The sequence below is a fragment of the Ambystoma mexicanum genome, chromosome 2q, assembly GCF_040938575.1.
Source record: "Ambystoma mexicanum isolate Mex_15411 chromosome 2q, UKY_AmexF1_1, whole genome shotgun sequence".
Lineage (NCBI taxonomy): Eukaryota > Metazoa > Chordata > Amphibia > Caudata > Ambystomatidae > Ambystoma > Ambystoma mexicanum.
In genome coordinates this window covers 857378680-857393074 of record NC_090924.1, presented here as the reverse complement: position 1 = coordinate 857393074, position 14395 = coordinate 857378680, and positions in this window count along the sequence as shown.

Below are 14395 nucleotides of genomic sequence, written 5' to 3'. Positions count from 1 at the left end.
TTGTGGAGTCGAAGATGACCCTGAGGTTTATAGCCTCACCGGTGGGAGCAGTAAAAGGGCCAAGAGAGGCCGGCCAGAGAGTGACAGGAAAGGAGGGAGCAGTTGTGGCGATGAGGACATGTGTGCAATCATCTGCCTCAGAGATACCCTCGATCCATTTGGGGTGGGAGGGAGAGGGCCACGCCCCTTTACACTAAATAAATCCATGGTTGTTTAGTGGCCCCGCCACACCCACCCAGAACAAGTTATACATTTTTGTTGCCCCTTTCCTAGGGGCAGATGGGCACATTATGACAGAAATAGAATATGGGACCCTTCACTTATGCAGAAACCAAGTGGTTTGCATTAGCAACGTGGATATCTGAATCTATTTCAAGTTGGTGAAAACAAATTGTGTTGGCGATAAAGGATGAGTGCCCGGAGAATTTGTTTGCAGAAGGAACCATTTTACAGACTCGTCTTTTAAGACTCTTTAATTCAGAGGATCGGAAGACACAGTCTGACTTTTTGATTTGCTTGGGTGCAAAAGTGTGGTTTGAGTTACATAGGTTAATTGAACTGAGAGCGAAGGACAATGAGATAATGGCAGGCTTGCACACAGAGCTGGCAGCTAGTCACAAGGAAAACTTACAATTAAGGATATTTCAAAACAAGTTGAGCTTAATGTACCTTTACAGATCAGATATGACATTTTAAATGTGCAGTTGGAACAGAAAGAAAGACAGCTGGCTGAAAGTGAAGGAGAGGTTGTATATTTAAAAAATGATTTTTGGAGGCATTCAAAAGGATTTAGACCTTGCCTTATCAAAAATGCAGACACTCAACAAGTGTGGTAGTCAGGCCTCTAGGGAATTACAGGCACTTGAGGATGAGATATTTAAAATGATGGATGAAAATTATAAAAAGCTGGAAGCTATTGATCATTTTTAAATGCAAATTACTGAAATAAGTGAGGTAATGGCTAAGCTAAGAAGAGAAAGCTCTGCACTATATAATGAAACACAAGGTCAACAAATTCAGGTGTCAGGGGTATCATAAGTACAGAGCTGCTTCCCCTGTGAGCAACACAGTGTTACCCTCACTGAGACTGAATACAGCCACAGTCTGGGAAATCTGCCATCTGCTATTCACTTGGCAAGAGCTGGCTGCTCTCCAATCCTCAAGGTCGAGTCTGCTGACCCAGAGCAGAGACATGGGGTCAAAATGAGGCATATCAAAAGCTTGATCTGACCATTCAAAAAAGATTCAGGTGTAAGCATTGAGGAAGACTTAAAATCTGTTATCAACTTATTTGTAACTTTTGCCATTCCCAATGATCACTTTGCCAGATTCTTTCACCTAGCTATAGACCCCAGTTCTGCTAGCATCATGCAGAGTTTGGGAAATTTACTATGGGATGACTTTGAAAGAGAGATTAGGAAACAATTCTCACCACATCACTCTATACAAGATGCCAAAAGAGCATTTTATAGCATGACAGCTCAGGCGGATGATTTGTCACGCCAGTTTTTGCAAAACGTGAAAAGAGCCTTTGCACGTTTTGATGTGGCCTGTGACATTCAATCTTCAGAATTAAAGACCAAGTTCTTTATGGATTGCAGCGTGAAATTGCCTCACACCTTGCAGTGAGTTAACTAGAGACCACAGTGTCGGATGGATTCTCGAACAGGCTACTAAGATCTATGAGATAATCTCTCTTGAGAAAAATGAGGGTTCGAGTAAAGAATCCAAATCACAAAAAGCTAAAGTATCTGCCCCTGAAGTTCTAGAAATAAAGTCTGGGAAAATTCCATTGGTGACAGCTCAAATAAAGAGTGACACAGCAAAGCGGCGTGGCCATGCAACGGAAGGCAGCACCATCCCAGGCCGCTGTGTTTCAATCCACAGATCCCATCGACATAAGCTGGTACATTAGTCCTCGGTATCCTGATTATTAGCCAAAGGTGGGATTTAGCTATGATATGTTGGGGCACAATAACACCCAGAATCAGTATAACAGGCCATAACCTGCATTGGGGGCCCAGAGTAGCTTTGACCATGCCACAATGGTGTATGGCAATCAGGCAAGAACAATGTATGTAGAGAGATTTATTGAAAATATAAGTCAACAAAGGGAACAGCATCAGTCAAATGAGAGACAGAATGCAAACTATGGCCTGTGCCCTTATGGTTAGTCCTCTCCACAGGTAGACCATGGACAGAGGATGGTCACCCCACGTTCCCCACCTCCTCTGTCCCGGAAATTCCGGGGAAACACAAACAGAATTCAGTCTCCAGAAAGGAGACAAAACTGGCCTGATCAAATTGAATTCAACCAGTACTGGCCTAGGACACAGAGGGATGAGTTTAGGGATATGGACAGATTCCAGCACTTAGAGTCACAAGTAAAAATGCTGTTTGAGCAGACAAAAAAACTTTGTGCAGTCCAGAAGCAGCAGCTGAATGAGAGTACAGAATGTCATAAGAGTGATATTGCACAAAGCAGGCTACTCAGCCAGGTTTCCCAAAATGAAAGCACAAACAGTAATGATTCGCCATTGAACAAAAAAACTGAATTGCCTAGTGATTTAAAACCAAGAAAACAGGTGAATAATAATGACACAGGAAACGAAAACACACACAAGAAAGGAATGTGGTTTAATTTAGATTTGAACCAAACCATTCAGTTGTGTGAAGATGAGATAGAAAAAAAAGACACACAAGAAGAACACAAAGAACAAAGAACTAAAAGACAGTTCAAAAATGACATGCAATGTGAAACGAAGGAAATGATAGGTGAAACTAGAAAAACAAATCAAGAGATTGCATTGCATGACAGTTCTAATAGTACTCATATCTCCATGTAAATGTTGCAAAGGACAGGTGCAAATGAATACCCAGAGCAAAAGTGCGAGCCATGGATGTTCCATGAGGCAGAAATAACAGGGACGGTACAAGAAATAGGTAAGTTTCACAAACAAGATGCTGATGTTCTCCCACACAATGCTAATGAGGACATAAAACAATTGTACTCCAGAGAGGAGACAAGAGAAAGAGATCCAAAAGATGGGGAACAGCAGAAGAGGAATGGGGTGATAATAGAGGTGGTCCAAATATAGAAAGGAGGCAATCAGTGGTAAAGCTCCAAATGAGTTTTCAGAACAGAGAAATTGAAAAAGAGATGGGAAAAATGGGGGTGAAGGTAAAATGTCATTTCAGTTGCCCCTTTGCTTAGCAAGAAGCCAGGCAGGCCTAAATAAAATAAACCTTAAAATTAGCAACTAATCACACTTCCTTTGCGTTCTTGAAGAATTTGAGGACAGTTATTATGCCCCTATTATCGTTGAAGAGAAATGTAATGTTTTTGCAATGGTGGACACAGGTGCACAAGCAACAGTGATGTCAAGGAAATTATTGGACAGCATAAATGAAGGGAGACCCGACAAGACAAACTGAAATTGAGACAGATTGAGGGCCCCATGAATAATTTCGATGGGGAAGCAAGGTGGCACTGAAGTTGGCATCAAGGTTGAGAAGCATAGAATGACACAGAAGGTGGTGGTCCCACCCATTGAAGAGACCCCATTCCTGTTAGGAACAAATTTCCTCCAGAAACTGTAACCCTCATTGATGGGGTAAATGGGGTGTTATGATCTTTGGCCAAAATGACCCGAGACCTAAAAAAAAGTAATGATCCAGAGTACCAGTGCAAAAGAATGCCACAACATTGCACGATCCGAGAAAGCAGTGGAAGTGTCTTCAGAATGGCAGTGTCCCTAGTGTAACTGTCATTCTCATGTTCAAGGGTGAAATATGAGGAGAAAAAGAAGAGCATTCATTTAAAATCTATTTGGATCCCAAGAAAAAATGCCAAACACAGATAGATGAAAACGCAATGCGTTTTTATCTAAGTGAGGAAAACTGTGAAGAAAATATTGATATGGGGTCCAAGCAGCAAATTTATACTTCAACAATTGGAGACATATACTTGTAAGACTTGAAAGAAGGTCAGGCCTGGATTCCTGTGCATGTGAAAGGGCATCCAGATTTCCTGTGCATGTGAAGGGGCAACCACAAATGATTGAAGCAATGTTGGCCATAAAGCAGGAAAGGAGTTTCATTAATGAGAATGTGTTCAAACAAATGCTTGACAGAGAAGAGATACCAAGTTTGAAAATAATAAATAAACGCATTTCTGGTCTAGATGGCTCTTAGTTGGGACAGAGAACTGTGGGAAGATGCATGTTGAGAATCACAATAGGGTCCAAAAGCATTTATCACAATCGGCCTCATTAGGACCCTGGCGGCCACGTAATGAACGGTGCCGGTAAGGGACCAGCACCATTAATTACGGGCCCTCCTATTACGAGGACTGCTGCGGGTCCCGCTAAGGAACGCCTGGTCAGACCAGGCATCCTTAGCGGGACCCGGTAGCAGTCCAGGATGCTAACAACGGGCCCGTCATTAACGGGTTCGTTGTTAGCATCCTCCCCATTCCCATTGAGCCCTATAGATGCTTAATTGGGAATGGGGATGTACAGGGTCTGCGTCCCGGAAAAGGGATTTACCGGGCCTCCCAGGTCAGAATGACCCTGCAAGTCCCCTTTTGCGGGACCCGGACATGGTACCCGGTATGGGGGTAGCCGTGCCGCTTTTACTCGTAATGAGGCCCAATGTGTGGATTGTAAGTGTAACCAATGCCAAATTCTATTTGGAAAATTACATCTTGCCCAGAATGTGTATGGTGTAAGATTTCTTGAATCAAAAGGTTTGGTATAGATTGGGCGGAGCAGCACCTGAATTTGAGAACAGAAGTCAAGCTTACCATTGTGCACAAATAATGCCATATGCAATTGAGCTACAAGTAAAGAAAGATGTTATCATTCCCGCTTTCACAAGGAAATGTACAATTGCATTAAAGTAAGGCAATTTACAATAGCATTAAAGTACAGGAAGGAACAACAGATGAAAGGGCCCAATGCATTTGTGTGTCTTAATGAATCCATGAGACAGGGGGGGCTAGAATGTGAATATACACCATTCGCTGAATTTGGGGAGGGCCCCATTCGAATACTGGTGAATAACAAGAGGTGCCAAAACATTCATTTGGAAGAAGGTCCAGCATTAGCGATGGCAGTACAGGAATCACACTACACTGCTGATCTAAATAATCCAGTTATTGGAAACATCCCTGGAAGCTATGTCACTGCTCAGGAAGAATTGAAGTCCCTAGATTCTAAACCAAAGGGGATTTTCAGGATTTAGTCTGTAAACCCTTGTGAATCAAAGGATGTGGTTTGTTGTCATCAGGACGATTACATCCCATTTCAGGTGGGTGAATATGAAAAAGAAAAACAGCAAATTGAAATGGTGACTGATGTGCCAAGATATTTGAGGGTGGCATCTCTCCAAAGAGAAACTGCCACAAAAATAGAAGAAAGCACAGAAGTCCCTCCTTTAGAGGATTTCCCAGAATTCTCTAAAATGGTAGAGGAACAAATTCAAGCTGCAGAATCTTGCACTAATGAAGAAGAGAGAGATCAGTTGAGAAAAATATTCATGGATTTCAGAGAGGTATTTGCTAAAGACACCTATGATTGTAGGCACACTGATTTTTATGTTGCTTCACTGCTAGAAGGTTATGGTAGAGGCCTTGTATTTGTGGGACAATATAGGCTACCTTTGGCCTTTTTACAATCCTTGGTAGAAATAATCAAAAACTTAGAATCCAGAGGAATCATTAGACCCATCCACTTCAAATACAGCCGTATCAGGTGTGCTAAAGCCCAATGGTCAATGGCGTTTGTGTGCAGACTTGAGAGAACTAAATAAGAGGGTTCTGGTGTGAATATGGCCACTCCCATTCATTGACTAAGGCCTTGCATAGATTTAAGGGTCAAAGGTATTTACCTCTTTGGATCTTATGGCAGTGTATTGGTGTGTACAACTAGCTGAAGATATTAAAAATCTATTTGCCTTTTCGTTTAACCGACTACAGTATGCATGGAATCATACTCTGTTCAGGTACATCAATAGTGAGAGTGAGTTTGGGATATTTCTGAGAAAGGCACTTCCAGGTGCAGGTGAGAGGGGAAGTATGATCTATGTGGATGATGTCCTGATTAAGAATGAAGACATAAAAACGCCACTTCAAATAAATTAGACATGTGCTCAGCCAGTTGCAAAAAGAGGTGGCAAATGTGTCATTACAGAAAGCGCAGAGGTTTAGAAGGGTACATTTCTTGGGACATAAAGTGACAGAGCAAGGGTTAAACCCACAAAAGAAAAAGGTTGAATTCAGAAATGAAAAGATCCACCAATCTTAAGGGCCTGAAGATTTTGTTAGGAATGACAAGTTACAACAGGAAATGTATTGAAGATTATGCAGAAATTACACAACCATTGACTAAATTACTGAAGCAGGGAGTACCCTGGAAATGGGTAAAGGAACAATTTGAGGCAGTAGCCAAGTTGAAACACAGTCTGATAAAAGTTCCATCTTTAGCATATCCAAAGAAGAACCAAGATTTGTTTAATAGAAACAGGGTTCACAGATCAGTGTATGGCAGCGTCTTATATCAAAAACATTATTCAAATAACACAACCATTGCATATGCCAGCAAAGCATTGTCACAGTTAGACAAACATTTTAGTGAATGTGAAAGGCATTGTTGACCACGGTTTGGGCACTGCAACATTTCTGCCACATTATTCAGGGGTAGTGGGTAATTGTTAAAATAAATCACCAGCACCTGCAATTTATGCAGAGAAAAAGAATCAGACCAGGGAACTTAGCTTCGTCAAGAATCACATCATGGACATTGGCATTGCAGGCATTCCTAGTGGAAGTGAGTTATGGAAAGAACAAAAAGAGCCCAGTTGCTCAAGGGCTGGCAGAATTACATGATTGTGCAACTGTGAGTGCCACAGATGACACAGAATTAGAAAGAAATCTTGCCAAATTTGAAAAATACCCACACAAGGCTTTCGATGAAATGTGCAGGGATCTCACAAGCATGTATGTAGATAAATGTGCCTACCACCTTGGAGGCAATTTTGAAAAAGAATTGGTGGCAGGAATAGGAAATGTGTGGGTCATATGTATTGGCATCCCAATAGCAAGCATGAGGTTAGGTTCGAAAAGCAGTCAGGTTGCAGAATTGGTTGTCATCTATAAGGCAATATCCACAGCAGTAGAAAATACATTTCAAGAAATAGTTTTAGTTACTGATTGTGATTACGCCTGAAACAGTTTTGTGGAATATTTTTCAGGGTGGAAATTAAGAGGAATGGTCACATATAAAAAGAAGCCACTGAAGCGTGGACAACTGATTCACGCTATTGATAAACTTGTTTCAGAGAATTATATGATCATTCACTGGAGAAAAATAAGAGGCTATTTGAAAACACCAGGAGAAGACAAAGACAGGAATGACAAAGCAGATCAGTCAGCCAATATTGGAGGGCGATCAGGGAATTATTTCCTATTGAGCACCTACTTGGTGAAATCCAGGTGGATGCAGTGACACGCTTTAAGGCTCAAAGAACAGGTTATCAGCCTGCGGCGCAGTGAAGTTTTTATACCCATGATCAAGGCGCAAAAAGAAGATCCCATTTTAGGTTTGTTCTACAACCATTTGTTAGCTGCAGAGCGAAATCCTCTGACAGAGGAGGATTCCAAATGGAGAAAAGAGCTCAGGGTATTGTTAAAGAACAAAAAGAGAATTTCGATTACAAGATGGACTGATGGTTTTGCAGTTTGTGTCAGGCCAAATCCAGTGGGTGGTCCCGTTAACATTTCGGTGGTCGATGCTACATCATTGTCATGATACAATAACCGCAGGACACACAGCGCCCCTGAAAACTTTGGAAATATTGGCCACACATGTCCCAAGCTGTAGGGCTGTATACACAGGGATGTGTGGTGTGTGCACAGTTTTGGCCTGCCTCCCCAACTCATAAGGCTCCACTTATGAAGAGAGGTCTGACACTACCCTGGTCAGATTGCAAACAGATTTCATTGGCCCAGTCCAAAGATCAGCACATGGAAACAGATACATGCTGACAGTCACCTATCTAATGCCCAAATGATTGGAGTGCATTCCAGACCCTGACTGCAGTGTGCAAACAGCAGCTACCTTGTTAGTTAATCATATATTTTCCAGATGTATTTTACCTAAAAGGATCCAATCAGACCGTGGAAGTTATTGTACTAGTGCAGTAATGACTAAGATGCAGAAAATCTTGGGAGTGAAAAAGGAAACTGCATGTTTCCTATTGGCCATCTTCTTCCAGTGGTGTGAAACGTTGCAATAGATCAATCATTGACATTTTGAAAAAAATGTGTGGCCGAAGCAGGGTCCAGATGGGATTTGTGACTCCCTTTGGTATTGATGGCCATTATGTCAACACCATTGAAATCAACAAGCCTCAGACCACATGAAATTATGACAGGCAGGAAAATGGTTTTGCCCAACATGTATTGTATGAATTAAAAAGTCCAAGTAAATGCATCCACAATTCCTTAATATGTGGAAGATTTGAGAAAACACCTGCAACATGCATTTGCATTTTCACAGCAGAATCTGGAAAGAGCCGCTGAGAGTGCCAAATCAATATACGACAATAAAACATCTGAGAGTAAATATTAAGTGGGTGATTAGGTGTTCAAATTCCATTTTGAAAAAGGCAAAAACAAGAATGACAAATTTCTAGCATCATGGCGTGGTCCGTACAAAATTGTGGACAATGGTTCACCTGTTGTCTACACAATCATGGTGAAGGAAGGAGATCTGGCTGTGGAACAATGTGTCCATGTCAACCATATAAAGCCATTCCACCCGAAACATGATGTTAAAAATAGAGTAAATAGTTCATGCAAGAATCGAAAGGATTAATCAAAACAGGCAAGTAGGTGTGCATGAAAGTATGAATGTAAATTGTAAAAAAAAAAAAGGATACAAAACTAAATGTATGATAAGTAAATGTTGTTCTGAGATTTTGTACAATACACATATTTGTTTCCAGGTGGTGGCAAAGGGAGATGTGGTTATAAATACAGTATATTTTTAGCATGTATAATGTACATATTTGTTTTCAGGTAATGGCAAATGGAAACATAATTGTAAATTGTATGTTTCTATTATGTTTAATCCACAAATTTGTTTCCAGGGAATTGCAATAGGAGATTGGCCATGAGCTTATTTCCCATGCTTTAGCAAACAAAGAATCAGAGATACATTGTGCACATTGTTGCATGCTCCTGCAGATGGTGGATGCGACCTAGAGATATAAAAGTTCTTACAGACCTAATGATATAGGTCCTCATCACAAGTCCGGTGGTAACCTTTAAAAGTGGCGGTAACGGAATTAGAATCACCACAATTCCGCTCTGTAGGATCATGAGCCGGCGCAAATATCACTGACTGTAAAAGCAACCAGCGCTATTACAGCCGCTCTATTACAGCCGGCACTATTACAGCCGGACACATGTGGCGCAAACACAGCTGCATCAAATGTCAATTTTCTGTGTCGAAAACCGACGCTAATACCACCGAAAACAATGTGCAGTTACCTCCAGCTTGCAGCTCGAGGTAAATGAACACAGGTGCCTGAAATGAAGCCTAAGATGATCCACTCCAGAAGGCTATGTAAGGCACACCGCTACCCCAAACACTTTTTCCAACACCATGCTTCCACTAGCCACTGTGAGCTGGGATAGGCAGCTGCTTGTGCTGCGCCTGAAATTAGAGAGGCAGGACAACCAAGCCAGGGCACAGGGAGTATAGGGGGTAGGAGTAGGAGGAGAGCCCAAGCAAGGCATGCACTGATCCTCAGAGTTAGGCCCTCACCCTGGACCCTTACTGACAGCCAGTTGGTCACCCTGTACCGCCTCAACAGGCAGACCATAACAGAGCTGCTCACCACAATACAGGACGACATAGGGAGCAGAATAAACATCCAGACAGCTGTACCCTCACTGCTGAAGCTAGTGTCTGTCCTACAATTTCTTGGAACTGGCACTTTCCAGCACTCTGTGACTATGATGCACTGCATGGCACAGACCACATTCTACGTAGTGTTGGCGCAGGTGCTTGAAGCCCTCTTACGGCAAGTGCAATGCCACATCTCACTACCTACCACCCCAGTCCAGGTCAATGCCATGAAGGCACAGTTCTATGCGATAGCCCAAATGCCAAATGTGATTGCTGCCCATGACTGTACCCAGATTGCGCTGGTGGCTCCCCAGGCACATGAATAAGTGGACCGAAGCACTATCACTCTGTGATAGTGCAGGTAACCTGTGACCCCAACATGTACATCACCCACTACTGTGCTCGTTTCCCTGGTTCCACCGACGATGCCATGGTCCTATGGAACAGCACACTGCCAGGATAAATGGAGAGGTACAGAGGACAACCAACCTGGATAGTGGGTGAGTAGAAAAGCCAGCTCACATGTGCCACGAAGCATATGCCCAAATGAGGTACAAATGACCACACAAAGGATGGCATGACAAGTGAATGTGAAATCTGTACTTCACCTCCTCCCGCACCATCGTCACAGTACAGGCCAGGGAGCATGGAGAAGCAGTAGAACACATACAGTAGCAACCATTTACACCACCATGACTACAGGTACCACAATGCAACATGCACTTACCAAATTAATGCTGACAAATGGCCACATTGCCTCACACAACATCCCTGCCAGTACCACAGCCATGCACCCATGTGCAGCCAGCCCACAACACCCACCTGTTGGCACCAGATGCTCAGGAAGTGCCCATTGGGAACCCAGCATGCCACATACATGGTGGAAATACACTGCACATGTCACATGCCGACAGACACCTTATGCAACATATGCTGCAAGGGAACAGGGTACATGTGAAGCACCAAGAATGCATAACATCAATGACACTGCATGTACAGACATAGAATAGTCATGTGTCATCTGGAACAGGATTGCAAGACTTGTCCTTGGCCTCAAGCCCAGGGATCGTATCTCTCCAGCACTGAAATCTCTGCATTGGCTCCCAGTGGCTGCAAGGATTAAGTTCAAGACCCTCTGCATTGTTTTCAAGGCCTTCTGGGACCTGGGTCCTCAATACCTCCAACCCTATCTTGGTAAATACCTTCCTACTCGAGTTCTTTGCTCCTCCACCTCTAATTCCCCCATGGTCAGTCGCTTTTCCAAGCTACAAGTTGGAGGTAGATTTATTTCTTCGGCTGGGGCAAACCTCTGGAACAGCCTCCCTGCCTCCCTGCCTCCCTGAAACTTGAGGAGACCCATCTCTGGTTTCGGAAGCACCTCAAAACCATCCTCTTTGCTTCTGCTTTCTCTCCATGCAAGTCCAGGAAAGCTACAGCGCATTCTTTTCCATGAATCGGTGAAGGCAGATTTGCATGCAGTTGCAAGCGCAAGTACTCTATTTAACGTGCAAATAATTCTATGAATCAGGCACTTAGTGATAATAACAGACTGATGAAATCTATGTGATTTTATTATCTTTGGAAACAGGAAATAAGAGTGTGGCGCTTGAGTGCAAAATGTACCTGATTTTTTGTGATGATTAGGGTAGCACAGTTTCATGTGTGGTTCACACACATGGGGCCTCATCATGAGTTGGTTGTAGATCTATTTCTTCGGCTGGGGCCTCCCTCTGGAACAGGCCCCCTGCCTCTCTGAAACTTGAGGATATCCATCTCCAGTTCTGGAAGCACCTCAAGACCTTCCTATTTGCTTCTGCCTTCTCTCTTCCTCTCCCCTGTCGATTTCCTGTCTGATACTGCACTGGTCCCCTGGCTACCCTCTGATTTCGGGCCCAGGTCCTTGCCCGCCCAGTTGATATGATATGATATGACATGGTATTTATAACGTGCCTATACACAAGTGATTCAAGGCGCCGACGAGGCAAGGGAGGGGGAACAGAGGGAGGACTGACAATGTTCCTACTAGGCCAGGTGTCAATCAGATAGCGCAAGTGCATGGGCAGGGGACAGAGGAGAAGTGCGGGGGGGATGGGGAGAGGACAGTGCAGTACATGGGATAAAACAATAAAACAATAAGTAAAAGTACGGCCAGCAGGTGGCAAGTGGAAGGGTAAGTGCAGACGTCCGGAGTCAAGTGTTAGAAGTGGGACCGTAGGGATACAGAAAACATTGCCAGGAAGGAGGTACAGGAGAGCAACAGGCGGGGGTGGACCTGGGCCCGAGATCAGAGTGAGGCCAGGTAACCAGTGCAGTTCCAGTGTCAGAAAGGAAATTAGCAAGGGAGAGGAGTAGAAAAAGCAGACGCAAAGAGAAAGGTTTTGAGGTGCTACCGGAACCAAAGATGATTCTCCTCAAGTTTCAGGGAGGCCGGGAGTCTGTTCCAGAGGTAGACCCCAGCCGAAGAAAGAGATCTACCACCAACTCGTTGCTTGGAGAAGCAACTGACCCTGAAGGAGTGGGCGGCAGAGGAGCGAAGAGCTCGAAAAGGAAGGTATTTAGGGAGAGAGAGTTGAAGGTATTGAGGCCGCAGAAGGCCTTGTGGATGATGCAGAGGGTTTTGAACTTAATCCTTGCAGCCACTGGGAGCCAGTGCAGAGATTTCAGTCCTCGAGAGATATGATTCCTGGGCTTGAGGCCTAGGACAAGTCTCGCAGTCCTGTTCTGGATAAGTTGCAGAGGGCAGAGAGTAGAAGCAGGCAGATTTAGAAAGAGGCTGTTGCAACAGTCCAGCCTGGAGAGAACCAGATCTCTGGAGAAAGTGAGCTTCTGGGGGAAGGAAAGGAAAGGAAGAATACATCTGAGGCGGTGCAGCTGGCAGTGTGACTTCTTAGAGGTGTCAGAGATGTGAGGAGAGAAGGAGAACCCCGAGATTTTTTGCCTTGTATGTGGGAGCAGGAAGGGGGCCAAGAGAGGACAGCCAGATAGCTACAGGAAAGGAGGGAGCGGGAGTGCCAATGAGGAGAATCTCAGTCTTACTGGCATTAAGGCAAAGGTCATTGGCGGCACACCACTCCTGGATAGCAGACAGACAGTCAGAGATGAGGGAAGTAGAGGAGGAGGCCGACGGTAGCCTGAAGATGAGCTGAGTGTCATCTGCGTAGCACTGAAAGTTAGGGCAGAGAGCAGCTATGCGGTGGGCCAGGAGTGCCAGGTATTGGTTGAACTGCCAGGGATAGAGGTTAGACCCCTGGGGGACACCACAGGTAGAGAAAAAGATGGCAGAGAGGAAGGACACAAGTTGAACCTGGGAGGGTCGGTCGGAGAGGAAAGAAGTCAGCCACGCCAGAGCCTGACCAGTGATACCCAGGTTATCACAGAGAGGTTGAGCAGGATGGAATGGTTGACAGTATCAAAGGCAGATACTGCACATCTGCACTGCCTCCTGGCAACTCTTGCACTTGGGTCTGTGTCTGTAACCCTACAGTCCCCCTACCTGCACTTTTGGACACCTGCTGTCTGCACTTACCCTTGCACCTGCTACTTGCTGGCCGCACTTATTGTTATTGTTTTGATCCCATGTTCAGCACTACCCCCTTCACTATCCCCTGGCACTTTTCCCCTCTGCCTCCCCTGCAGTTACGCAATCTCAATGTCACTTGGCTTAGTAAGATCATCGTATCTGTCCTCCCTCTGTTCCCTCTTCCTTGCCTTGTCGCGCCTTGAAACACTTGTGTATAGGCGCTTTACAAATACCATATCATATCATATCATGAAGGCCCATGTGCATGCACAAGTAGTCCATTGGCTTGATATTGTGTAAGTCCACCCCCACCTTACACTGTGTCTAATGCCTTTGCCTCTCCCATGCAGATGATTCCAGGTACCTACAGCTACGCTGGCTAATGACTCTTGTGCGTGATCCACAAACACTGTAGGATATTGCCTACAAGAAGGCTCACAGCAGGACCTGTGTGTGCTTCGAGCATACCTTTGCCCTCCTGAAGGCATGTTTACGCTGCCTCAGCTCTAATGGTGGAGCCTTGATGTATGCTCCAGAGAAAGTGGGTAACATTGTGCTTGTGTGGGCCATGCTTTACAATATCTGCCTGAGGAGATATGTTTCACTACTCCCTGATGTGGACACGCCACCCCCAGAGGATGAGGAAGCAGTGCCTGTGGCAAATGCATGCATTTGCAGAAATTACGGCAGGGATGATAGACAATTTCTTATGACACTTTAAACTGCCACAAGCCATGCATGACTGTGTTACACCACCTCAATCAAAAAGCATGACAATGACACAATCAGGAATGTCCTCGCATTGGTGAAGTTCAATGGTTTATATGTAATGAAGTGCCCCAACTGTCCCCCACACCCTCCCTCCACCAATTCCCATCACACTATGCCCCCTCCCCCCTCCAACCACCAACTCCCCATCACACTATCCCCACTACCTCCGCCCACCACCAACTCCCCAGTA